We start from the raw sequence: 26,691 nt of genomic DNA on the forward strand, positions 1-26,691 counted from the left end.
CAGTCTCGGTCCCACTCTTAATCCCAGGACTGTACTGCTCCCCCACCAGCCTGACTCCCATTGCCCTTAAACCTGATGGGGAGGGCAAGGTGAATGGAGGTTTCAGGTAAGAACAGAGTGAGTCATCTGACCGTTACTGCCCAATCAGCAGCCCTTCTGTCCAAAACGTAACTTTGGCATTGTGACGTCACTCCCCTCCAGGTCTGGCCCCGGAAGCTCCTTCCGCTGCCTCAGCCCCTCAAGGTGTGTCCTCAAACCCGAGCCCGCTCCTTCGGGATTGATGTGGAAGCTCCCACTGAGTGAGACCGTTTCATGCCGGGTCACAGGAAGCCTTGACTGTGCTGGGTGTTGACAGTGTCAGTTAAATATTAATCTGCTCAACCTGTCACTGAGAGAGGTGTGAAAAAGGGGATAAATCGGGATCACCTTCTTCTGTGCTGTCGATCTCTACGACAATCATATAACCAGAAGGTAACACTCTGAGATCTTAATCAAGGTGCGGGAACAAATGACTGCAGATGCTGGAATCGGAACTGAAAACAACAAATGCTGGAGATCACAGCGGGTCAGATAGCATTCACAGAGGGAGAACAAGCTAACGTTTCGAGTCTAGATGACTCTTCATCTTAATCAATACAGTTAAATATTTTTAGTGTTTTGATATCAACACGATCTATTTGCTGTTATTAGAATGTAGTTTGCTTCCATTTGTTGAATAGCAGCAGCAACAAAATTCCGCCAGCATTTTGATCAGTCTAACAACAATGGTACATATTCTTTTGTTTAGCTTGTGAACAAATGCAAAATTATGACGGATGGAGTAAATGTGGGACAAATACAATGTACTTCAATGAAAGGAAGAAATGGAAAAGGTAAAGTTCAAAGATCAGTTGTGTGACTGGCAATATTCCCTGATGAGTATCAGACCCTCCAGGATAGAATGTTACAATTTCAGGAAAGGCTGAGAAGTAACTGTTGCTATCAGAATGGGAAACAGCATGGCAGGCATCTCAGGAGACTGCATAGCCTGAGCACAACTTGCAGATGAATGGTATTTGGTGCTTGGCCACTGGGCAGACCACCTATGAACAAAAACAGTTGTTTTATCCCCTCATACATGATCTGTGGCAGCAGGAGAGATTATCTAGGCTCACGATCCTGCTACATGGAAACACAATTCAGTTTACTGAACCAGCTCATAACATCAATTGGATGGCCAGGCTGGTTGTAAACAGGTCTTGGCAGTGTGGCTGTGGAGGGAGGTAACTATCTGTCCTTCTGTGGTTCCATTCAAGCCCGGGTGTCCTTGGAGATGGGGCGCAGAATGTCCATCTCAATGCCTTTAGAGGGATGGAGCACCACAGAGGCATACAGTGCTTTATTTCCCGTCCAACTCCATTTCGACTTTATCCCTTCCCTCTCTTCCTACTACGTCCGCTGCCACGTTTATATTTGGTATTGCATTGCCCAAAAAAGGCTGCGCTTGTAAATCATCAATTGGATATACATGAGTTTTTACTGGTGGTGGCTGCTCATTATACAAAAAAAAGAAGTTGCAGTGGGAAAGAACTCATTTTTGTGTGATAACACTTCTGGGTAGAAATATAGACTAATAAAACACAGCAATGAAGGGCTCCTATGGTGCAGGGTTAGAATTCTTAAGTGTGTTCAAGTTCAGCCTGCTACCCTAAATGTGTAATATCTATGGGCAGAGTGATTAGAAATAACTAATGAGAACTGAAACAATTTAAGTTTTTGACTCTGTCATGTAGGAGGAGAAAGAGACCATTAATCCTTGTGAAATTGCTACATAAAGACAGGAAGAGTCTGCAAGTAAAATCGCACAATTATTTATTGCAAATTAATATTTTGTATCAATGGTTGAAAGTAGAAGGTTTTTGGTGTGATATTTCTTTAGCTTTTTACATCAGATTTTTTAATTGCATGTTTTGTTCACTTTCTTCTGACAGACGGTGATGGAAAAGGAATTAGTCAATTGCTGAATAGTTACAGCGACAGGGAGTTAAACCTGATTACCCGATTCTACTGTGAGAGATTGGAGGATGCAATATTAGACTTGGTGGAGAGCATTGCCCTGACATTAACAGCAACTGATTCATTGAGCAATGGAAATTACGCTGTAAGTTATATTATAGAATTTTTCCATTATTCTATTATTAATCAGTAAAATGATTGAAGTGGGCATGTATTTGAAGGAACCTTTGGAAGTTTCAGGAAAAGTAACAAGGTTGTGCATCTCATTAATGATATGAAAAACAGTAAAAGTAAGGGTCAGGGGTACAAAAATAAAAATGCACCAGAAAATAGAAAATACTGAAACAATATTTTTTTCAAAAGAAAAAAAAATAATGAAAAGTTGTTTACTTGAAGGACCGATAACGAACTGAGAGCAAAATAGAAATTAGTGAGGTGGGACCCCATGGCTTAGTGGTTCGTGGATGAAATCATGTGATGATGAAAACCACATGACAGAGAATGTCAGGATAACAGATCAGTTTTAGCGAGATGGAAGAAATGCCATGATGAATATTTCACTGGGAAGAATAGCTTGTGTGTGCTCTGCAAGCAACAAGATTCTAGCAGAGAGCACAAATAAAAATACCATGGTGGGGAGGGATTGGGGTCAGCGGTTTTAAGGGAGACACTGGAATACCCATTGAGTTCCGTTTCCAAATCGATTATGATGGAATTCTTCCGTTTATGTTGTATGCAGCTTTTGGTTTAAGCCCGAACACTATGGTCATTGTGTCATTCAGAACTGAGAGAGCTAAGTTTGGCTCGACCTAGAAATAAGTGAAACATTGTCATGGGCGGCACGGTGGTTTAGTGGTTAGCATTGCTGCCTCACAGCACCAAGGTCCCAGGTTCAATTCCAGCCTCAGGCAACTGCCTGGGAGTTTGCACGTTTCTCCCCGTGTCTGCGTCGGTTTCCTCCGGGTGCTCCGGTTTCCTCCCACAGTCCAAAGATGTGCAGGTCAGGTGAGTTGGCCATGTTAAATTGCCCATAGGTTAGGTGCGTTCGTCAGAGGGAAATGGGTCTGGGTAGGTTACTCTTCGAAGGGCCTGTTTCCACACTGTAGGGAATCTAAAAAAAATAAGAAATGTGTTGTCAAGTTTTAAACAGGTCACCTTATGAAGTTCAAGTTCAAGTACCAGTAAGGTGCCACTCATGTCACTGAGGCAGGTAATGTTGAGGGACTCTTGAAGAAGTGTCCTGTCCAGATCATCAAAAGTGAGGAATTACAACCCCTTGTGAAGTTTTTTTGACTTGGTAGATTAGATTAGATTCCTTACAGTGTGGAAACAGGCCCTTCAGCCCAACAAGTCCATACCGATCCTCCGAAGAGTAACCCTGAAGAAGGGCTTATGACCGAAACGTCGATTCTTGTGTTTCTTGGATGCTGCCTGACCTGCTGCGCTTTTCCAGCAACACATTTTCAGCTCATCCTTAAATACAGGTGAGGTGCCGGAGGACTGGAAGGTTGCTCATGTTGTCCCCCTTTACAAGAAGGGTAGTAGGGATATTGCGGGTAACTACAGACCAGTGAGCCTGGCATCGGTGGTGGGAAAGTTGCTGGAGAAGGTACTGAGGGATAGGATCTATTTATATTTGGAAAACAATGGGCTTATCAGTGATAGACAACATGGTTTTGTGCGGGGGAGATCATGCCTTACCAACTTATTAGAGTTCTTTGAGGAAGTGACCAAGTTGATAGATGAAGGAAGGGCTGTTGATGTCGTATGCATGGACTTTAGTCTACTATGGGGAACCTTATCAAATGCCTTACTAATGGAGAAAGTGAAGTCACATGGTGTGCAGGGTGTTCTAGCTAGGTGGATAAAGAACTGGTTGAGCAACAGGAGACAGAGAGTAGTAGTTGAAGGGAGTTTCTTGAAATGGAGAAAGGTAACCAGTGGTGGTCCACAGGGGTCAGTGTTGGGGCCACTGTTGATTGTGATATACATAAATGATCTGGAAGGTTGGTATGATCAGCAAGTTTGCAGATGACACGAAGATTGGTGGAGTAGCAGAAAGCATAAGGGACTGTCAGAGAATACAGGAGGGTATAGATAGACTGGAGAGTTGGGCGGAAAAGTGGCAGATGGTTTTCAATCCAGACAAATGTGTGGTGATGCATTTAGGCGAGACTAATTCAAGAGTGAATTATACAATGAATGGAAGAGCCTTGGGAAAAGTTGATGAGCAGAGAGATCTAGGAGTGCAGGTCCATTGTACCCTGAAGGTTGCTGCACAGGTGGATAGACTGGTCAAGAAGACATACAGTATGCTTGCCTTCATTGGACGGGGTATTGAATATAACAGCTGGCAAGTCATGTTAAAATTGTACAAGACATTGGTTCGGCCACATTTAGAATACTGTGTACAGTTCTGGTCGCCACATTACCAAAAGGATGTGGACGCTTTGGAGAGGTTGCAGTTTAGGTTTACGAGGGTATTGTCTGGTCTGGAAGGTGTTAGCTATGAAGGGAGGTTGAGTAGGTTAGGTTTATTTTCATTAGAAAAAAGGAGATTGAGGGGGATCCTGATTGAGGTTTACAAAATCATAAAGGATATAGACAGGGTGGATAGAGGTAAGCTTTTACCCAGGGTGAAGGATTCAATAACAAGAGGTCACGCTTTCAAGGTGAGAGATGGAAGAGTTAAGGGGGATACACACGGCAAGTACTTCACACAGAGGGTGGTGGGTGTCTGGAGCGCGTTGCCAGCAGAGGTGGTAGAGGCAGGCACAGTAGATTTATTTAAGATGTGTCTGGGCAGATGCATGAGTAGGTGGGGAGCAGAGGGATACAGATGCTTAGGAATTGGGCGACAGGTTTAGACAGTACATTTGGATCGGCTTAGGCTTGGAGGGCCGAAGGGCCTGTTCCTGGACTGTAAATTCTCTTTGTTCTTCGTTCTTTGTAAGCACACATGTTGAAAAGGCAAAACTTCATGCAGTTGCAGTGATGTTAATATTGTGTCTGTTGGTGAGCTGAAGGATATTTATGACTTCAATTATTGGAGTTTCATGATGTTATCAGAACTAGTTACCCAAATTGTCCCAAATACCATAATGACCGTTGATATCCTTTCAATTCTTACTGCAATAAAATCCTGGTAATTACAAACTTTTCAATGTTTCCTACAAAATTTCTAATTTATTGTTTTGGATTTCCTTTTTGTTTCTTTGGATATAGCAGTGAAACTAGTCCACTTTTAATGTAGGAATTCAATGAAGGTGTTGTGGTTCTAGCTATTAAAGTGACAACATGGATCTCATGTTCGCATCATAGTTCAAGTGTTATGGATTCAAACCCAAACCCCAAAACTTCCACTTCCAATATTGTAGAGTCCGGTTTTGTTTATCACATAACTTGTTAACTGCAAGTTTCATGTCATATCCAATAGATTCCTCTATTCCTGATGAAGGGCTTTTGCCCAAAACATCGATTTTCCTGCTTCTCGGATGCTGCCTGAAATGCTGTGCTTTTCCAGCACCACTCTAATCTAGAATCTGGTTTCCAGCATCTGCAGCCCTTGTTTTTGCCTACTACTAATGTCTCCCTCATAGTACTTCTTCACAAGGGGAGGGAAGGTCTCATCAGTGTGCTGAGATTAATATTCTTCACCAAAGGAACATCATTAATGTAACAGCTTTTCACAATTCCGACACTGCTGTTTATCATTTTCTCTCTTTCATTGTTTTCCTTTCTATTTCTTCCTTTTCTGGTTTATTCCATTGTTCTTCCTTTGTTTCTTTCTTTCCCATCTTTTTCCCTCATTTCCTCCATCAATTCATTCTTCCATTCCGTTCCTTCATCTATTGTTTCCCTTTTCCCGTTTCCCTTTCTATTTTACCTGTTCTTCTCTTTTATTCCAGTATATCCGTAATCTGTCAGAGCATCAACAGAGAAAGGAAGCAGCAAAACATCTTCTGAGCACACTGACCACAACCAATGGCTGCAGAGAACGAATATTTTGGGAAACATTGGTGAAAATGCAAGAATCAAAGCCAAAACTGAAACTCATTCTGAAAGAAATTCAGAGCAGAGGTATTGTACGGTCCAATTATTTCTAGCAATCAAACATGGTTGCCTCTTTAATGGGTGAGGCTGCCACACACTACTAATGAAATGAAACATCTTTCCCAGGTTTTGACTTGCTTTATAATGCACCATCGGAGAGATGGAAGGAGAGCTATCAGATCACCTCAAAGGTAAGTCAAAATAAAAGTAATCGTTAATCATAAAAATGTACTGCATTAATTAAGTTCTAACATTTTATTTGTGTCTCACATTTCATCACTGAAAGGAAACAAACCCTCCAAATTATTACCATTAACTGTTTCTATAAAATGCAATCAAAGTTACAACACGAAGCAAATGAACTGGAACTTGGGCATGGACAAATTCAATGCCACATGTGTGATATTGAGCTTTGTTGGAAATTGCTGAATGCTAATTTTGATTTTCCCAGCTGCTCTGGAGCAGACTGAGCCCAACTTTCCAGTTTTAGATGCTGAACCACAAGGTCACAATCAGCTTTGCAAGTCAGTTGGTTTCAAAATCTTCCCTGGTACTTTGTCAGGCCATTATTTCTTTTCCCTTCAGTCACATCAGGATCTGAAAAGAAGTCTTGCTTTTACTGTCAATACTCGGCCTTAGGGTGCCTTTATGCAAATGTAAACCTCAATATCACCAGAGTCTCAGAGTCTACAAAGTCTATATTGGGCTGGAGTCACATAGAGCTCCAGACCCAGTTAAAGCTTGAATCAAATACATGACAGACTGAGTAAAGATGATGTCATTTATAGGATCACATTTGGTTCTAGACTAGTTCCTGATGAAGTCAGATCTGGTGAATACAGAAGTTAGAGTATGGTCCCACAGTGTGGACAGAGTGAACTGATATGTATGTACTGGTTGAAGAAGGTCTTGATTCATATGTTGGCTCCACCCTGGGCAATGACTTGAAACACACATTGACCTAAAGAAGGTGAGGATATGGGTCACGTATAGAAACAGAATCTTTAAACATCCAAGTGTCATATTTCTACCAACTGCATATGTAGTAGAGTTCAACATGTATCAGATTGCACACATGTTGTTTGGGCATTGAATGAAGGCACAAATAGGGCTACAATGATATTAGCTTGACCGAATTGATCAACCAGGACTAGATAAGGAATTGTTTTTCAATAAGTCACATATCCCAGAAACACATTTCTACACACAGTACTGAAACATTGGATTTGTGAAGAGCCCATATTTGCTGAAATCTTACTGACGTCAGGTGGCTGTGTCAAAGACTGTACTCAATTGTCTGGCCTGGCAATTAGTTGACTTGGAAACATATTTAGGCTCATATCGAGATAAGATTTGCTTCATCTATGTCTCGGACTTGTTAAAACATGAAATCAAATATGGGGTCAAACTGGGTATAGGTACATTCACATGAAGATTCAGAATAGATAGGGAGTCCATTCACATACAATCTTAGACTGTACAATGAGAGGCTTCAGCTTTCGCACTGAAATGGACAATGAGTTGATAAAATTGGTGGAAGATCCCAATGTGATCCTTATACATCGACAGTGTTATTTTATAATTATGGTTCACATAGCACATTTAATTGTATCACTGGTTTTCATCCTGTTCCCAACAGTAAGCATTGAAAAAGTGAGAGTTATGCACAGTCCCTATTCAGCCAGTGGGCTATATGTTTACATTAGGTATAAATTGTCTGAGATTGAAGCAGACATCAATATTAGAAACACTCTGATACTATCTCCACTAGGGACAACAGACAAAACAAAAATGAATGCAGTAAATAATAATAAGTGAACAATGTGATAATATTTGGATTCTCAGATGTTCCAATGTTAAATTCTCCTCAAATGGAGATGGAGATGACGATAGAGTGGAGGGGCTTGTCTGTTATAATGTAAAATCTACTATCATTCAGTATTTATTCGGCAAGATTAATTTCTAGCACGGCGGAGTAAAATTTGGATTTGACTCCCATATTTTGTATTGCTACCCAACTCAAACTCCTTGCTTCTCGTTAATTGTTTTAATGTAGTTAATTAACAAATAAGAACAATGCCAACATAATTTTGATCATTGTCATGAAAGGTATGCAAGATCAACACAAGCAACACCTCCTCCATCAAACCGAGCATGTGTTCAAACACACCATCAAAGGAGACAGCAAAATAACGACCATTTCCCTCACTGATCGATATACAGAGCTTATCATTATTTCCACTCTGCGTGAACGGAGACTCGTGGAACATGAGCTCCTTTCCAGAGGCAGAGAACATGAAGAATGGCAGCGGAAGTACGTCACCAGTGAACTTGAAAAAATCCGGATTGATCAATTATTCAGGAGCAGTTTTGGTCACTCCAGCCTGTCTGGCACCACGGTGGTTAGCGGAGTGGCTGGCATTGGTAAGACAACAATGGTGCAGAGGATGGTCCATGAATGGGCAGCAGGAAACATCTATCCTCAGTTCCAATTTGTTCTACATTTCACATTTCGAAATCTTAATGCCATCAACAGAGCCATTTCTCTGACTGAAATGGTATTGGATCAGTACCCTTATTTAGCAAAGATAATTGAAGATATCTGGATGAAACCTGAATATCTTCTCTTGGTTTTTGATGGATTAGATGAGTACAAACACCAGATTGATTTCACTGGCCACGTGGCTGGTGATGTCTCTGCGAATCACTGTGTTGCGCCTGACTGCAGATGTGAAGTTTTTGAAATGGTGCACTCCCTGGTACAGCAACAGCTGCTCAGAGGTTGTTCTGTGCTGGTTACCAGCCGGCCGACTGCCCTTAACTCATTGGAAAAGGCCAATGTCAACCTTTGGGCTGAGATCCTGGGCTTTCTTGCTGATGAAAGAAAAGAGTTTTTCAGAAAGTTTTTTGGCAGTGAGCAACTCGCTACCAATGTCTTCAAACACGTCGAGGAGAATGAGATCCTGTACACCATGTGCTACAACCCTTCATATTGCTGGATCATTTGCTCAACCTTAGGCCCGCTCTTTACACAGCTGAAGTGCAAGCAACCTCTTCCCAAAACCATCACTCAACTTTTCTCCATCTACCTTTCCAACCTCTTGGACAACCACAAGCGAGATGTTGAGGACCAGCGGATGGTTTTACAGCGACTCGGGGAATTGGCTTACCAGGGAGTTTCGAAAAGGAGAATTGTTTTTAATGAGAATCACTTCATTCAGCATCAGCTGGAGTCCAGCAAATTCATTTCAGGATTCATGATGGAGATCTTGGAAAGGGATGACACAGCTAAAAACATTGTGTACACATTTCTCCACCTTACCATCCAGGAATTCTTGGCCGCCCTGGCTCAGTATTTGAGTCCAAAGCATTAGAATGTGGTGGAAATGCTTCACTGTGCTTTTAAGAAGGATGATGGTCGGTTTGAGATTTTTATTCGATTTTTAGTTGGTCTTTCAACACCCACTTCATCCCGAAATCTGGAACCGTTCCTGGGTCCGCTGTCTCATCACACGACCTGTCAGGTGATAGACTGGCTGCAGGCCAATGTTCAGGCAGAAATCAAAAACCTGGACAGAGTCACTGGAAAGAGGAAACTGCTGAACACATTCCATTATTTGTCGGAGTCTCAGAATAGAGCTTTAGTTCAGAAGACCATTGGATCTGTGGAACGTTTGAACTTTGGGGACTCCAATCCAAAGAATGCACTGAGATTGAACCCAATGGACTGTTTTATAATGTCTCATGTTGTACAACTTTGTGAATCAGTGATGGAGTTGAATTTGGAGAAATGTTATATTCAGGAGGAGGGGATCAAACGATTGGCCCCTGCAATCCACAAGTGCAAAGTTCTAAGGTATGTTTGATCCGGATGAAATTAGATAACATGTCAGCAATGACCCATTGATTTTCTCTTATAAATTCCAACTGATATGAATTTCATAGGATCATAGAATCTCTACAGAGCAGAAAACGGTCATTTGGACCATCTAGTCTGCTTCAACCCTCTGAAGTGCATCCCATCCAGACCCCTCCCCTATCCCTGCATTTCCCAAGGGACATGAAAGGCTATAGAAAAGATTTAGAAGGATGTTGCCAGGGTTGGAGCGTTTGACCTAAGGGAGAGGCTGAATGGACTGGGACTGTTTTCCCTGGAGCATTGAAGGCTGAGGGTGACCTTATATATAGAGTTTATAAAGTCATGAGGAACATGTTAAGGGTAAATAGGCAAGGTCTTTTCCTTGGGATCTGGGAGTGAGAGGGGAAAGATTTAAAAGGTACTGAAGGGGCAACTTCTTCACGCAGGATGGTGTGGGTATGGAATGAGCTGCCAGGGGAAGTGGTGGAGGCTGGTGCAATTACAACATTTAAAAGGCATCTGGATGGGTATATGAATAGGAATCATTTAGAGGGATATGAGCCAAATGCTGGCAAATTTGATTAGATTAATTAAGAATATCTGGTCGGTATGGATGAGTTGGACCAAAGGGTCTGTTTCCTTGTTGTACATCTCTATGACTCTATAACCCATCTAGTCTGCACATCCCTGGAAACTATGGGCAATTTAGCACGATCAGTCCATCTAGCCTGCACATAGATGACTGTGGGAGGAAACCAGAGTACCCAGAGGCAACCCCCGCAGACACTGGGCGAATGTGCAAACTCCACACTGACAGTCACCCAGGGGTGGAATCAAACCCAGATCCCTGGTGCTGTGAGGAAACAGTGCTAATTGTTGAGCCATTTGTCACTATAGTAGCTGAATCACAATTACTATTCGTTTTTTTTCTGAGAGTCAAGGAGTTTTCCATGCTTTTTATTTATTTTTAATGCTACTACTGCATTGACCTTGATACTGAGTGAAAACTATAATAGAAAAAAAAGCACCAGGCTAACTTAGTTGGTCTTACACTGTGAGACATTCAAAAGCCACAAGGAGTCTGGCAAAGTCTTTAACTAGTGCTATGACAAGGAAACAAAGAACCGAGCCAAATCATCGTACCTCTGTGTTCACAACAGAGTAAAATTAAAACCTTCAAAGATTTTAACCTGAACAATTCCTAACCAGACTTTATAACCAATCGCAGACTCTGTTGATAATGAAACCTAGACGGTGGGTTAATAACTGAAACAGAAAAAAGCAATTTATTACCAATATAGGAACTTTAGCAGAGCAAAATTAAACAACAAAGTTTGAAACCAATAACCTTGTTTCCAGGGCAATTCACACAAAAGACAGACAGACAGACAAATAAACACAGTGAAGGGATAATTAAAATAAAGTAACAAAACTGGCCAGATTAAGTGGTTTTCATATCTTATTCTCAATGTATATTTGATGGTTTCTTTGTTAATTTTCTGAAGATATCGATCTGTGCCACCTTTGAATTCACTCTGAGGACTGAAATTCTGAAATAAAGTACAAGGTTAGGCAGGGAGCATTTAAATCTTCATGCTGTAACATCAATAGCTAGGTTCATTCTCTCAAAAGCACAGTCCCAAAACCAACTTAAACCGTGATCTATGTCTATGTTTGACCATGTCGTTCTCTCCCAGAAACAAATGGAAATTGCTGTTCTGAGGAAAGCTCATTGGACCAAAATATATCTATCCACAGATGCTGCCAGACCTGCTGCGCTTTTCCCTCAATTTTTGTTTTTGTTTCTTATGTCCAGTATCCGCAGTTCTTTTGATTTTATGTTCTATCCCAGGCTTGTTCACAACAATTCCCAGGTACTGGCCTGATCAATGCCCAAACATTTCTTATCTGGTTCAATGTGCTGCTCTCCCACCGTGCTGAAACATCTACAGGATCCTATTGATCAAGAGCTAACCTGTCATTAACTGTGAGGCCCCACCTCGCGAACAAACAGCAGCTTGTTTGTTTGTTTTGTTGAAACACAAGTTGCTGTCCACAATCCAAAGATCATTTCCAGCTCATTGCAGTTCACTGCTACAAATCAAAATTGATGAAATAATAAATTAAATGAAAAGTTGGCGAATGTTTGAACACTAATCCTAAGAGGCCCTCAATTAAATGAACAGACCTGGTGTGTGACTGAACACAGTTCACCGACAGAGAATAGCAATGGAGATCAGGTGGCAAATCAAACTGTTGAACCCAATCTCTGTTACCAATTGTGTGCCATTGCAGAGATGAATATCATCCTTTGCAGTTTACTTTTACAAACTAAAGCTAATCTGGTATTGTATTTGACCCAACCATTCACTAGATAAATAGTAAGTGAATGCTGTACCTAGTTCAATGTAGAATACGTTGCTAACACAGCAAGGCTGCCATTCATGTATCTGAAACTGTTACGGGTGAGGGTCAGGGTGGGTTTGAAATAGAGGTTCAACAGTCTGTGATTTACAGGAGGCATGATCTGTCCTTTGTGGTAGCACAAAATTCACCATTCACCTCAGCAGGAGGGAGATTGGGCAGCTCATCACCACATATTTTACATGACTGTTGGGATGAACTATTATCCATTCTGCTTGGAACTGAAAACATGGCTTGTGTATTGTTAAATACAATAGAGATGCAGGAATTTATTGATTGATTGATGTCTATAAGTCTTTTTCTTTGTTGTGTTATCCAAGCAGGGCAATAATGCCTCACAATTAACCATTGCTTTTACTCTTTGCTGGATTACATATGGATGAGTTCAATGGAATATAATTGCACAAATGTTTAAAAAAATTGGAGATAAGACAATCAATTTTCTGTCTTGCGTTCAACTTGTCAGAGTCAAATAACATGGAAACAGACCCTCTCCAGTCCATGCTGAACGTAATCCCAAACTAAACTAGTCCCACCTGCCTGCTCCAGGCCCATATCCCTCCAAACCTTTCCTTCTCATGTATTTATCAAAATATCTTTTAGAATCATAGAGATGTACAGCACGGAAACAGACCCTTCAGTCCAACCTGTCCACGCCGATCAGATATCCCAACCCAACCTAGTCCCACTTGCCAGCCCTGGCCCATCTCCCTCCAAACCCTTCCGATTCATATACCCATCCAAATGCCTCTTAAATGTTGCAATTGTACCAGCCTCCACCACATCCTCTGGCAGCTCATTCCATACACATACCACCCTCTGCGTGAAAAGGTTGCCCCTTAGGTCTCTTTTATATCTTTCCCCTCTCACCCTAAACCTATGCCCTCTAGTTCTGGAATACTCAACCCCAGGGAAAAGACTTTGTCTACTTAGCCTATCCATGCCCCTCATACTTTTGTAAACCTCTATAAGGTCACCCCACAGCCTCCGATGCTCCAGGGAAAACAGCCCCAGCCTGTTCAGCCTCTCCCTATAGCTCAAATCCTCCAGCCCTGGCAACATCTTTGTAAATCTTTTCTGAACCCTTTCAAGTTCAGAACACCTTTCCAATCGGATGGAGACCAGAATTGCACACAATATTCCAACAGGGGCCTAACCAATGTCTGCTACAGCCGTATTGTTTGAAATATGTGTTCACTAGTCACCAACTAATTCAGTCAGAATAGTTATGCAAGATTTCAATCTGTTTTCTAATACTGCACAACACTGTTCTATCTGCCCATGCCTCAGTGTGTCAATGAGAAACAATTGGATGGAGTTTCTGTAAGGTGAAGTTTATGCTATGTTAATCAGAGAGATTGTTTTTTCCTTCTTGTCTGTTAGGCTGAATGACAATAACATTGGAGATACAGGAGTCAACATTTTGTCTGCATCTTTGGTGCATTCGGAATGCAAAACAAAGCGATTGGAGTAGGTAATCTTCCCAACATTAACCCCAAATTTTATGTGCAATGATTTGTGGCAAGTCGGGAATTTGCTGTATCTTTGGCATGACCACTGTTGAATATATAGGGGAAGGTGAGGACTGCAGATGCTGGAGATTAGAGTCAAGAGTGTGGTGCTGGAAAAGCACAGCCAGTCCGGCAGCATCCGAAGAGCAGAAGAATCGATGTTTTGAACATAAACCCTTCATTAGGACTCCTGATGAAGGCTTTATGTTCGAAATGTCGATTTTCCTGCTTCTCGGATGCTGCCTGACCGACTATGCTTTTCCAGCACCACATTCTTCGATCTTGCTAGACTGCACCTGGAGTATTCTGTTCTGTTCTGCACAACAAGTATATATTAGACTTCAATCAAATTTCAACAGGAAGATATTAGGGAGAAATTGAATCAGAATCTTTTTGTGGAAATTATGGTCACATGGTAACCAATGGAGATGTTTAAAATGCTGAATGATGGGACAGGGTCGTTAGCTAAAAGATCGAGGAAAGAGCATTATTTTAAAGTTACAGTTAAGCCATCATTCAGGAGCCAGTTCAAACCACACTTCCAACTAGAGAAGCACAATTTTCAGATTCTCAACAAAAAGAGTTGTTAAGATTCAGAGACGAAAGTAAAAAAGTTAATTTTTTTTCTTCAATTAATACAATTTGGCCTAAGCTGATGTGTTTACATCCCACGTTGTTACAATGCTTGAGGAGAGATGCAGGACATCGGAGAAAGGAAGAAATGACTCATGAAAAGGATTTCATGGATCATGAACATAAGGTCTGAAGATAGATTGCAAACATTGGATCTGTCTCCATGAAGGAAAGGAAGCTGTGATGTAATTTGAATGAAGTATTAAAAATGATAATTTCAGTGGAAAGAGTCGGTAGCAATAAACTGTTCACTGCCATGAAATGATCAAGTATATCAGCACAAAAATTCAAGAAATTGCCAAAAGAAGCAAGAACAATGTGAGATCATCTTTTCTGCACAGTGACTGGTTAAGGTTGGAATGTTGTGCCTGACTGACATCATGGCAGAGGCTGGTTCAACTGAAGTGTTCAAAAAGGAATTAAACTTTGATATGGAAAGGCCCAGTGCACAGGGACACGGGATACAGAGTGGCAGGAAGTGAATTGCTCATTCGGAGCCTCGAATCACCTCCTCCTGCACTGTACCCTGTTTGATTCTTTTCAAAATTAAGAGTAATGCCTTTCAATTAAGGAATAATAGTGTTAAAGACTAAAAGCATTAAAGTTAATTGATTATTAGTTTGTCATTACTGAGTCAAATAAAATGAAAAGGAGGCTGATGGTTCAAAAGCTTTCTCACTTTGTTATGCTGATCCAATTATTGCTCTTCCTTCTCAGTGGAATTTCTTTTATCTTTTCAAGCTGTATTGAAAACTGATTTGTAATTATCAATCTTTAGTTTGCAGGATAACAATCTGACATTAGCTTGCATTGAAGACCTGAGGATGGCATTTAGTCAGAGCGAATCATTGTCAATGCTATACCTGGATGGAAATAAATTCACAGATGATTGCATTCCGAAAATGAGAAACTTCATCATCAACTGCAAGAATTTGGAGCTGATTCAGTGAGTGCATATGTTAAAACATTAAACATTTCCATTGTATTGTAGACAATAATTTCCTTAAGTCATGTCCACAGCAAGTTCTTCAGGGGTGCTTAACATATTAATTCACCTGAACATAGAAAATCAGAACAGCAGCAGGCCATTCAGCCCATAGACCCTGATCTATCATTATATATACCATGAATGATTATCCAACTTTAAACCCTATTCCTGTTTTCTCCTTGATATCCTTGACCCCTTTAACCCTGAAGAACTTTATCTGCCTGGCGTTATAGAGATGTTCAGCACAGAAACAGGCTTTTTTGTCTAACTGTCCATGTTGAACAGATACCCCAAATTAATCTAGTTCAGATGGAGTTTAATTTAGATAAGTGTGAGGTGATACAGTTTGGAAAGGCAAATCAGGGCATGACTTATACACTTAATGGAAAGGTCCTGGGGACTGTGCTGAACAAAGAGACCTTGAAGTGCAGGTTCGTAGTTCCTTGTAAGTGGAGTCACAGGTAGATAGGATAGTGAAGAAGGCATTTGGTATGCTTTCCTTTATTGGTCAGAGGACTGAGTATAGGAGTTGGGAGGTCATGTTGAAGCTGTACATGACATTGGTTAGGCCACTTTTGGAATATTCTGCGCAATTCTGGTGTCTCTCCGAGAGGAAGGATGTTGTGAAACTTGGAAGGGTTCAGAAAAGATTTACAAAGTTATTGTCAGTGTTGGAGGCTTTGAGCTGTACGGAGAGGCTGAATAAACTCTGTTTTCTCTGGATCGTCGGAGGTTGAGGGGTGACCTTATAGAGGTTTATAAAATAATGAGTCCCATGGTTAGGGTAAATAGACAAGGTCTTTCTCTGGGATGGGGGAGTCCAGAACTAGAGGTTTAGGGTGAGAGGGGAAACATTGAAAAGGGACCTAAGGGGCAACCTCTTCATGCAGAGGGTGGTGCTTGTATGGAATGAGCAACCAGAGAAATAGTGGAGGCTGGTACAATTATGATGTTTAAAAGGCATCTAGGTGGACACAAGAATAGGAAGGAAATGGGGCAAGCGCTGGCAAATGGAAGTAGATTAGGTTAGGATGTGGAGCTGCCAGTGTTGGACTGGGGTATACAAAGTTAAAAATCACTCAACACCAGGTTATAGTCCAACAGGTTTAATTGGGAGCACTAGCTTTTGGAGCGCTGCTCCGGACAACCACCTGATGAAGGTGCCATTGGTCAATCCACTTCGTTTTAAACAAAACCAAATTTATTTACAAGATTACCCAATGAAATAGAAGCAAAGAGAACTGAATGCAGAATAGCCTCACCTATCCAAAAACCAAACAGACTTTACCTGTTGTTCTCTATACTTGCAACAATCCCCATAAACACCTTGTGGCGCAAAAGGTAGCATCAAACACCGGGTCTTACAGGAGAGAGATGTCAGACAGAGAGGATCAGCATGAACCTGCTTCTTTCACGTAACTGTTTCTTGGATCAGCAGCCTCAAAACACTCCCTGTCTGCTTTCAGTGAATAGCCAGATGTCCAAAAACCAAATCAAACCAGAGAAAAGCTGAGCTGGGGGAAGTGACCATTCCCCTTTCATTGCACAAATTCTTTTAAAAATAAAACTTTTTGCTGGAGGCAGTATCTGTAGCTATAATCAAACTGGCCCGAAAACCCTTTGAAACCCAAACCTTTTGGAACCTGTGTCTTTTACGATCTCTCTGGGGGGAAGAAAACCAAGTGCAAAAGAACCTTGTTAAAGGAGCAGCATCATCACAGACTCTATTTGACAGCATTTGGCCCTAATCCCCCTCAACCCTTCGCATTCATAAACCCATCCAGATGCCTTTTATATGCTGTAATTGTACCAGCCTCCACTACTTCCTCTGGCAGCTCATTCCAATCTCATACCATCCCACTGTGTGAAAAAGTTGCCCCTTAGGACCCTTTTAAATCTTGCCCCCTCAACTTAACCCTATGCCCCCTAGTTTTGGTCTCCCCCAACCCTGGGGAAAACATCTTGTCTATTTGCCCCACCCATGCTCCTCATTGTTTTATAAACCTCAATAAGGTCACCCCTCAGCCTCCCATGCTTCAAGGGTAACAACCCCAGCCTATTCAGCCTCTCCCTCTAGATCAAACCCTCCAACCCCAGCAACATCCTTGTAAATCCTTTCTGAACCATTTCAATTTTCACAACATCCTACCTATAGCAAGAAGCCCAGAGCTGCATGCAGCATTTCAAAAGTGGCCAAAGCAATGGCCTGCACAGCCACAACATGACATACTAAAGCAAAGAAATACAGATAGTAGAAACCTGAAACAAAAGCCAAAATTGCTGAAGAAACTCAACAAGCCTGACAGCATCTGTGGAGAGAAAGTAAAGTTAATGTTTCGAGTCCAGTGATCCTTCTACACAGCTGACTCTGTTTCTCTATCTGTAAACCTGCTGAGTTTCACCAGAAATTTCTGTTCTTTTTGAGAACAATATTTAACTTTTTCTTTCCAACCATTCAGTGTTTTAGCCAACAAACATTCTCTCTGACAGTGAATATCACAGACTCACCTCAACCTGAGTGAAGAAATTTATCCTCATCTCAGCTCGAAATAGCCTACCCCAGATCCTTAGACATTGACCCTTTGTTCTGGACCTTGGGAACATCTTTCCTGTGTTTACCCTGACCTTTCCTGTTAGAATTTTGTCGGTTTCTAAAAGGTGCCCCATATTATTCTAACCTACAGTGGAAATAGTCCTAACTGATCCAGTCGCTCTTCATTCATCAGTCCTGCTATCCCATGAATCAGTCTGGGAAACCTTTGTTGTATTCCTTCTATGCATGAATGTCCTTCCTTAGATAAGGGACAAAAACTATACACATGACTTCAGGTGTGGTCTCACCAAGGCACTGCATGTAGGCAACTCGACAGCCCTGCTCCTGTCGTTGAATCCTCTTCTCTTTTTTTTCTCTTTTTCTGTCTCTCTCTCTCTCTCTGCCTCTGTCTGTCTGTCTGTCTCTCTCTCTCTCTCTCTCTTCGCCTCAGCATGCTACTCTCTAAGGGGTTGTGGGAGGGAGAGAGACTGTCACACATCTCCTTCTGGAATTTGTCTTTGCAAAGGAAGTCTGGAGAAAGATGCAGTGGCCTTTGTCAAGGTTCGTCCTGAGTAGCTCCATGACGCAAGACTGTGCTCTTCATTCTGTTCCCCGGGACGCACACCGAGACAAACATCAACTGCTTCTGGAGGACCGTCACCTTGCTTAAAGACACTCTTTGCTCTGCCTTAAAGTTGTTGATTGTTAGTTCCCGCCTGAATCACACACACTGCTGTTTACCCTCCCTTTCCAGGGGTTAATCCAGCTGTTCTTTGACACTGAACAGTCAGCAATCTCCTTCCCTGTTCTAGTGATTCAACTCCCAGAATTTTCCTCAGTCACTTCTCACTACCACCCTCTGGTGGATGCTCTTTCTCCTGCTGAGCCCCATGGCCTCTGCGATTCCCATCTCATTAAGTTGAAACAAGTTGTTATTTCTTATTGGTTCCCTTTGCGTGAGTTTCAGGTCTAGTCTGGTTGACAATGTCCTCACGAATTAACGAATTTGGTCCCTTGTGTTGCTACTGAGAATCTGATGCTCCCCAGTCTTTGCCATTTGCCATTTGAAGCACGTCTTTGAGGTGGTGTTCAAAGTGCAATCGACATTTCAGTGTGAATTGATGAAAAATCAGCAAAATAAAAATCCTTGCCCATATCTGTCTTGATACCAGTCGTTAGGAAGGAGTCATTACCGTGTTAATTATGTGTGTTGTAAACTTTTTAGTGCCGAAGTTGAAACCAGATATCCATCCCATTTTCATTCCATATTCATATCTGAAACATACATCTTTAACCACACATTATATATCAGTCAGAACTATTTAATGTCTTCTGAAAATACCTCTGGGCCAGACCAGGTAAGATTCCCAGATTCCCTTTGGTGATGGACATGAGTGAAGCAGATGTGTATTTACAGCAATCACTGATTAGGTTTGACAATGGTGACTATGAAACTAACTTTCAATTCCAGATGGATTAATTATTTGAGATAAAATTCAGACAGTTGCTGGTATTTGTACTCTAGGTCACTGCATTACAAGTCCAATGTGATTTCCCCCAGTCCAACTACATCCTCAATTTACATCATTCCCCAAATATCAACACCTTAGTTTCTTACAGCACTGTCTGTGTGTGCAGCAGCTCATTAGATTCTCTCTCCCCCACCACTTACACCCATTTGTTACTGTGTAGCTGCTCAAAGATTGATTTCAAAATGTGTGTTTCAATTGGAAAATTATGAATGATTCTGTCATTTGAACTTTATTAATTGGTTGGTTATTAATCATTAATTTCTTTCTTAGATTATGGAGGAATCAGTTCAGTTCAGATGGAAAGAAGCAGCTCCGATCACTGAGAGAATGCAGGGCTGGTGTCCGAGTATTTGTGTGATCAAAGGATCAAGAAATTGCTAACTATTTGGACTTGATATTAGTGAGAGGTGTATTTCTCTCACCTCCATCAAGTGAAACACATGAGATATTACATTGGCTCAAGAAAAACTATTCCTGGAATTCTGAAATAGAATGGGAACGATGTGGAGTATTCAGTAGAAACTTTCAGTCGCAGTTGGTGAGTGTCGATGTGTGGGTGATATTCACCGTCGAGCACAGGGAGATGGAGCTGTGACTGTGAAGCTTTTATAAAAGAGTCCGAGAGATCGCCATCATAGAAACAGGCCTTTCGGCCAGCGTGGCTATGCTGTCCACTTTTCACCATTAAACTAGTCCCTTTTGCCTGTGTTTGGTCCATGTACCCCCCGTATCTAACCCATCCATACACCTGTCTAAATGTTTCTTAAACGATGAAATTGCACTCACTTCCACCACCTCTGGCAGCCCATTTCAGACACTCACCATCCTCAGTGTAAAGAAAACTGCCTCTCTATACCCTTTTGTATCTCTCCCCTCTCACCTTAAAACATATGCCCCAGAGTTTTAGACTCCCTTGGGGAAAAGCTGCTGGCTACCTACCTTATCTACGTCTCTCATGATTTTATAGTTCTGTATAAGGTCACCCCTAAATCTCCTGCGCTCCAGGGGAAAATGTCCCATCCTATCTCATCTCTTCTTGTAGCTCAAACCTTCCAGTCCAGGTAACATCCTAGTAAATCCTGACTGCCCTCTTTCTAGTTTGATAGTTACTTTCTACAGTAGAGCATCTAGAACTGCGTACAGTATTCCAAATGTGACCTCACTCATGTCATAGAGTCATACAGCATGGAAACAGACCCTTCAGTCCAACCTGTCCATGCCAAACAGATATCCCAACCCAATCTAGTCCCACCTGCCAGCACCCCGGCCCAGATCCCTCCAAACCCTTCCTATTCCTATACCCATCCAAATGCCTCTTAAACGTTGCAATTGTACTATCCTCCACCACTTCCTCTGGCAGCTCATTTCATACACGTACCACCCTCTGCGTGAAATAGTTGCCTCTTAGGTCTCTTTTATATCTTTCCCCTCTCATTCTAAACCTATGCCCTCGAGTTCTGGATTCCCCGACCCCTGGGAAAAGACTTTGCCTATTTACCCTATCCATGCCCCTCATAATTTTGTAAACCTCTATAAGGTCATCCCTTAGCCTCCGACGCTCCAAGGAAAACAGCCCGAGCCTGTTCAGTCTCTCCCTATAGCTCAAATCCTCCAATCCAGGCAACATCCTTGTAAATCTTTTCTTAACCCTTTCAAGTTTCACAACATCTTTCCAATAGGAAGGAGACTACAATTGCATGCAATATTCCAACAGTGGCCTAATCCATGTCCTGCACAGCTGCAACATGATTTCCCAACTCCTATACTCAATATATAGGCGGCACGGTGGCACAGTGGTTAGCACTGCTGCCTCACAGCGCCAGAGACCCGGATTCAATTCCCGCCTCAGGCAACTGACTGTGTGGAGTTTGCACGTTCTCCCCGTGTCTGCGTGGGTTTCCTCCGGGTGCTCCGGTTTCCTCCCACAGTCCAAAGATGTGCAGGTCAGGTGAATTGGCCATGCTAAATTGCCCGTAGTGTTAGGTAAGGGGGAGATGTAGGGGTATGGGTGGGTTGCGCTTCGGCGGGGCGGTGTGGACTTGTTGGGCTGAAGGGCCTGTTTCCACACTGTAAGTAATCTAATCTAATACTCTGACCAATAAAGGAAAGCATACCAAACGCCTTCTTCACTATTCTATCTACCTGCGACTCCACTTTCAAGGAGCTATGAACCTGCACTCCAAGGTCTCCTTGTTCAGCAATACTCCCTGGGACCTTTGCATTAAGTATATAAGTCCTGCTAAGCTTTGCTTTCCCAAAATGCAGCACCTCGCATTTGTCTGAATTAAATTCCATCTGCCACTTCTCAGCCCATTAGCCCATCTGGTCCAGATCCTGTTGTAATCTGAGGTAACCCTCTTCGCTGTCCACTGCACCTTCAATTTTGGTGTCACTTGCAAGCTTACTAACTGTACGTCTTACGCTTACATCCAAATCATTTATATAAATGACAAAAAGTAGAGGATCCTTGTGGCACTCCCGTGGTCACAGGCCTCCAGTCTGAAAAACAACCCTCCACCACCACCAGTCTCTGTCTTCTATCTTTGAGCCAGTTCTGTATCCAAATGGCTAGTTCTTCCACTATTCCATGAGATCTAACCTTGCTAATCCGTCTCCCATGGGGAACCTTGTCAAAGCCTTACTGAAGTCCACATAGATCACATCTACTGCTCTGTCCTCATCAATCCTCTTTGTTACTTCTTCAAAGAACTTTTGTACACCTGCAACAAGGCATTCCAACTCCTGTACTCCATGCTCTGCAATTTATTCAATTGTACAATAAACCTGTTTGTTATTAATTATTTCTTATTATTACCTGTCTTCAGTTGTACATAAAGCTATATTAAATTTGTCTTAAACATATGTTTATTACACAAACAACCATATGTTCAAGTGTGTAATTATTCCCAGCGTTAGACTTTCGACAATAGACAATAGGTGCAGGAGTAGGCCATTCAGCCCTTCAACCCTGCACCGCCATTCAATAAGATCATGGCTGATCATTCCTTATCAGTATCCTCTTCCTGCCTTATCTCCATAACCCTTGATTCCACTATCTTTGAGAGCTCTATCCAACTCTTTCTTAAATGAATCCAGAGACTGTGCCTCCACTGCCCTCTGGGGCAGAGCATTCCACACAGCCACCACTCTCTGGGTGAAGTAGTTTCTCCTCATCTCTGTCCTAAATGGTCTAACCCGTATTTTTAAGCTGTGTCCTCTGGTCCTCGTGTTTCCTGCTGCCAGAGTGTCCAATCCTTTCATAATCTTATATGTCTCAATCAGATCCCCTCTCGGTCTTCTAAACTCAAGGGTATACAAGCCCAGTCGCTTCAGTCTTTCCGTGTAAGGCAATCCTGCCATTCCAGGAATTGACCTCGTGAACCTACGCTGCACTCCCTCAATAGCCAGAATGTCTTTCCTCAAATTTGGAGACCAGAACTGCACACAATATTCCAGGTGTGGTCTCACCAGGGCCCTGTACAGCTGCTTCTATACTCAATTCCTCTTGTTATGAAGGCCAGCATGCTATTAGCCTTCTTCACTACCTGCTGTACCTGCATGCTTGCCTTCATTGACTGGTGTACAAGAACACCCAGATCTCTTTGTATTGCCCCTTTACCTAAATTGATTCCATTGAGGTAGTAATCTGCCTTCCTGTTCTTGCCACCAAAGTGGACAGTCTGTGTTTGATACTGGGTCAGAGATTGGGCAGCGCTGTAGCTGTTCCCCTGTGGGAATGATAGGGTCTGCATCAACAGTATGTGTAAATACTGGGTCAGAGATTGGTCAGCGCTGTAACTGTTCCCCTGTGGGAATGACAGGGTCTGCATCAACAGTGTGTGTAAAATCAGTCAGGATCAGGTCGGAGTTTAGAACCAGTGACCATCTGCACAATGTGTGCCTGTCCCACTCTCATCAAATACACTGGAGACCCCGACACTTGCAGAGATCCCACTAACAAAACTCTGAAAGAAATCACATTTGTAAGGGAAGATTAATTAAGTAATCTCCCTCCCCGTCCCTAAAAGGCCATTTTTTGATGCTTCCACTGCATTCACTGTGATTTCACTTTGAACATCTCTGGTCCCTATCTCATGTCGGGTTGCAGGGTTGGGTCAACTTGTCAGAGTCCAAAGGCAATTTTGTTGATTTGTCTGTTAAATATTTGCCTCTAACACAGATCTCCACAAGGCTCCATTCAGTCTTAGAGTTCAACAAATGGTGCATCGTCCAATGGTAAAGACTGGAAAGGACCCAGCATCTCATTGTGCACCCATGTGTTCAATGCAGGCTACACTCAGCTAAATATTCAAATATCACTCTCCCACACTGTTGACTATGTATTACTGTAGACAATACAAATGTGCACTCTGCTAACTGTCCACATGTCATTGTCACACACTGTAGACAGCAATCACTGTTGGAAGTTCACACTTTGCACACTACAGAGTGTCCGTATATTAGTTATCAAGTATTATAGATGTTGCATTCCTGTAGATATTGTATTACTGTAGACAGTACATATGTTGCACACTGTAGACTGTCCGTACATCAGTTATCTCATACTGTAGACATTGTATTCCACGCCAGCACTGTAGCTGTACTGGCACACCTTTATTAGGCATGTGACAATTTTTAGAGACTGATGTTGTCAGGATGCACAACCTTTGCAGTATACAGTGCGACCAGTCAGGTGATGGCAGCTTAGTGGAACAGGGAGGGTTGAACCTAGACTAAGTGTGGGATATCCAGTGACCAGGACCCAGCCCGTGACATCCCCACATCCACACACAAACCTCTCTCTCTGTCAGACTGACTTGTTAGAACCAGCCGAGATTGCTGCAGATCTGTTCCAGTCCCAGAGTCACAGCTTCTTGATGCTGTTCAGACTGAGCTGGAGGGAAAGGAATTGCTGGACCTTTCCCTACTCCAGCAATTATTTCACACAATTCCCACAGGATCAACGCAAGGTATGAATGAGACTGACATGAACCTGTAAAGTCAGCAAGTTTTACTTTTTGATTGAGTTTCTGAGGGTAACCATCAATCCTTTTCACAGACAGCCATCCAGTGATTACACAGATCACTGTTAATTGTACAAATGACCATGAGATTCAGCTCTTCCTTGACAACAAGCTAAGGGACACTGATGTAATGCAAATGGTTCTGCAACATTATACAATATTGGGGTGAAGATATAGCCACAACTACTCCTCTGTTTTCATTGATTTGGTTCCAGTTTCTTCCATCTGTGGGAAAGTTGGCATGGTGGCTCAGTGATTAGCATCACTGGCTGGGGCTCCAAGGTGTACTAGCTAGATGGATGGAGATCTGGCTTGGCAACAGGATGCAGAGAATAGCAATGAAGGGAGTTTCTCAAAATGGAGAACTATGACCAGTGGTGTTCCACAGGGATCCATGTTGAGACCACTATTGTTTGTTATATACATCAATGATCTGGAGTGATGTACAGGTGGTCTGATTTGCAGATGATTGGTGGGTTAGCAGATGATGAAAGGGACTGTCAGAGAATGCAGCAGAATATAAACAGATTGGAGAGTTGGGCAGAGAAATGGCAGATGTAGCTCAATCCGGGCAAATGTGAGATGATGCATTTTGAGAGCGAACTACACGATAAATGGAAATGCCCTTGGAAAAATTGACGTACAGAGTGTTCAGGCCCTGAAGGTGGCAATGCAGATCAACCGAGTGATCAAGAAGGCGTACGGCATGCTTTCCTTCATCGGACGATGTTGAAGAAAATCTCAGATGCAGACTTTGGGAATTGACCAAGCTTATTACATCTCATAATATGTCATGGGTAGCAGCCAGTCCATAAAACAAATGGATTGTGACTGCGTCGAAAAGCTCCAGTTCAGTGGGGATTTATAAATGGCCCAACGACAATTTGCTTAACTAGACTCAGTACCACAATTAGCCACTAGATAGCTGATTTACACTTGCATGCAGCAGAGTTGAGACCTTGCCAAGAGTGGGTATTAATGGTGCATTGTTCTCAGGATTTGTGTCAATACTCTGTATTCAAATGCTGATTAGCGACAGTCTCCAGATAAGGCAGTTCATGAGACATGCGAGAAAGCATACTATCTCATAGGTAAGGCAAGTCTATTTCTAGAGCAAATTATACTATGATGGAAGAGAAAGTTAAAAATCAGAGAACACCAGGTTATAGTCGAACAGGTTTATTTGGAAGCACTAGCTTTTGGAGTGCTGCTCCTTCATCAGGTGGTTGTGGAGTATAAGATTATAGACACAGGTCTTTTTCAATATATCATTTCAGTTACATTGCACTGTAAACTTTTGCTATAAATTCTGTGTCTTACGATCTTATATTCCATGGTCATCAAAAGCACTGCAAAAGGCTAGTGCTTCTCAATAAACCTGTTGGACTATAACCTGGTGTTGTGTGATTTTTAACTTCAAACCGAATGCAAAATTCTAAGTATGCTTAACCAACATAATATAAAGCTGCAACATGACTTCCTGACTCTTGGACTCAATGTCCTGACCAATACTGGAAGTACGACACACACCTTCTTAACACCCTATCTACATGCACGGCCACTTTCAGGGAGCTACAAACTTGAACCCTAATATCCTGCTGTACATCAATGTGTTCAGGGCTCTGCCCTTAACTGGATACTTTTCCTTAACATTTGATCTCCTAAACACTTAGACAGATTAAACACCATCTGCCATTTCTACAACTGATCTATATGCCGCTGCATCCTCTCACAACCTTCTACAATATCCACAACTCTACTGATCTTTGCATCATCTACAAACTCACTAACCCACCCATCTACAACTTCATCCAAGTCATTTATATCTGTTACAAAAGCAGAGGTCCCAGTGTGATTCCCTGCGGAACACCAGTAGTCACCATTCTCCAGCCAGAAAAACACCCTTCCACAACTGCTCTCTGCCTTCTATTGGCAAACCAATTCTGAATCCATGTGGCCAAGTTACTGTGGATCCCATGCATTATACTCTTCTGGATGAGCCTACCATGAGGGACCTTGTCAAAAACCTTATTAAAATCCATGGAGACAATATCCACCCGCTCTACCCTCATCGATCACCTCCTCAAACAATTCAACCAAGTTAGTACGACACGACCTGCCCTACACAAAGCCATGCTC

General features: G+C 42.2%; 1 pseudogene; it reads left to right on the plus strand.

Moving 5' to 3' along the window:
* The first annotated feature begins 227 nt into the window (after positions 1-227).
* Positions 228-20,971, plus strand: LOC140454416 (NACHT, LRR and PYD domains-containing protein 3-like; annotated as a pseudogene).
* The last annotated feature ends 5,720 nt before the right edge of the window (positions 20,972-26,691 follow it).

Source organism: Chiloscyllium punctatum, chromosome 29 (genome assembly GCF_047496795.1).
Source record: "Chiloscyllium punctatum isolate Juve2018m chromosome 29, sChiPun1.3, whole genome shotgun sequence".
Lineage (NCBI taxonomy): Eukaryota > Metazoa > Chordata > Chondrichthyes > Orectolobiformes > Hemiscylliidae > Chiloscyllium > Chiloscyllium punctatum.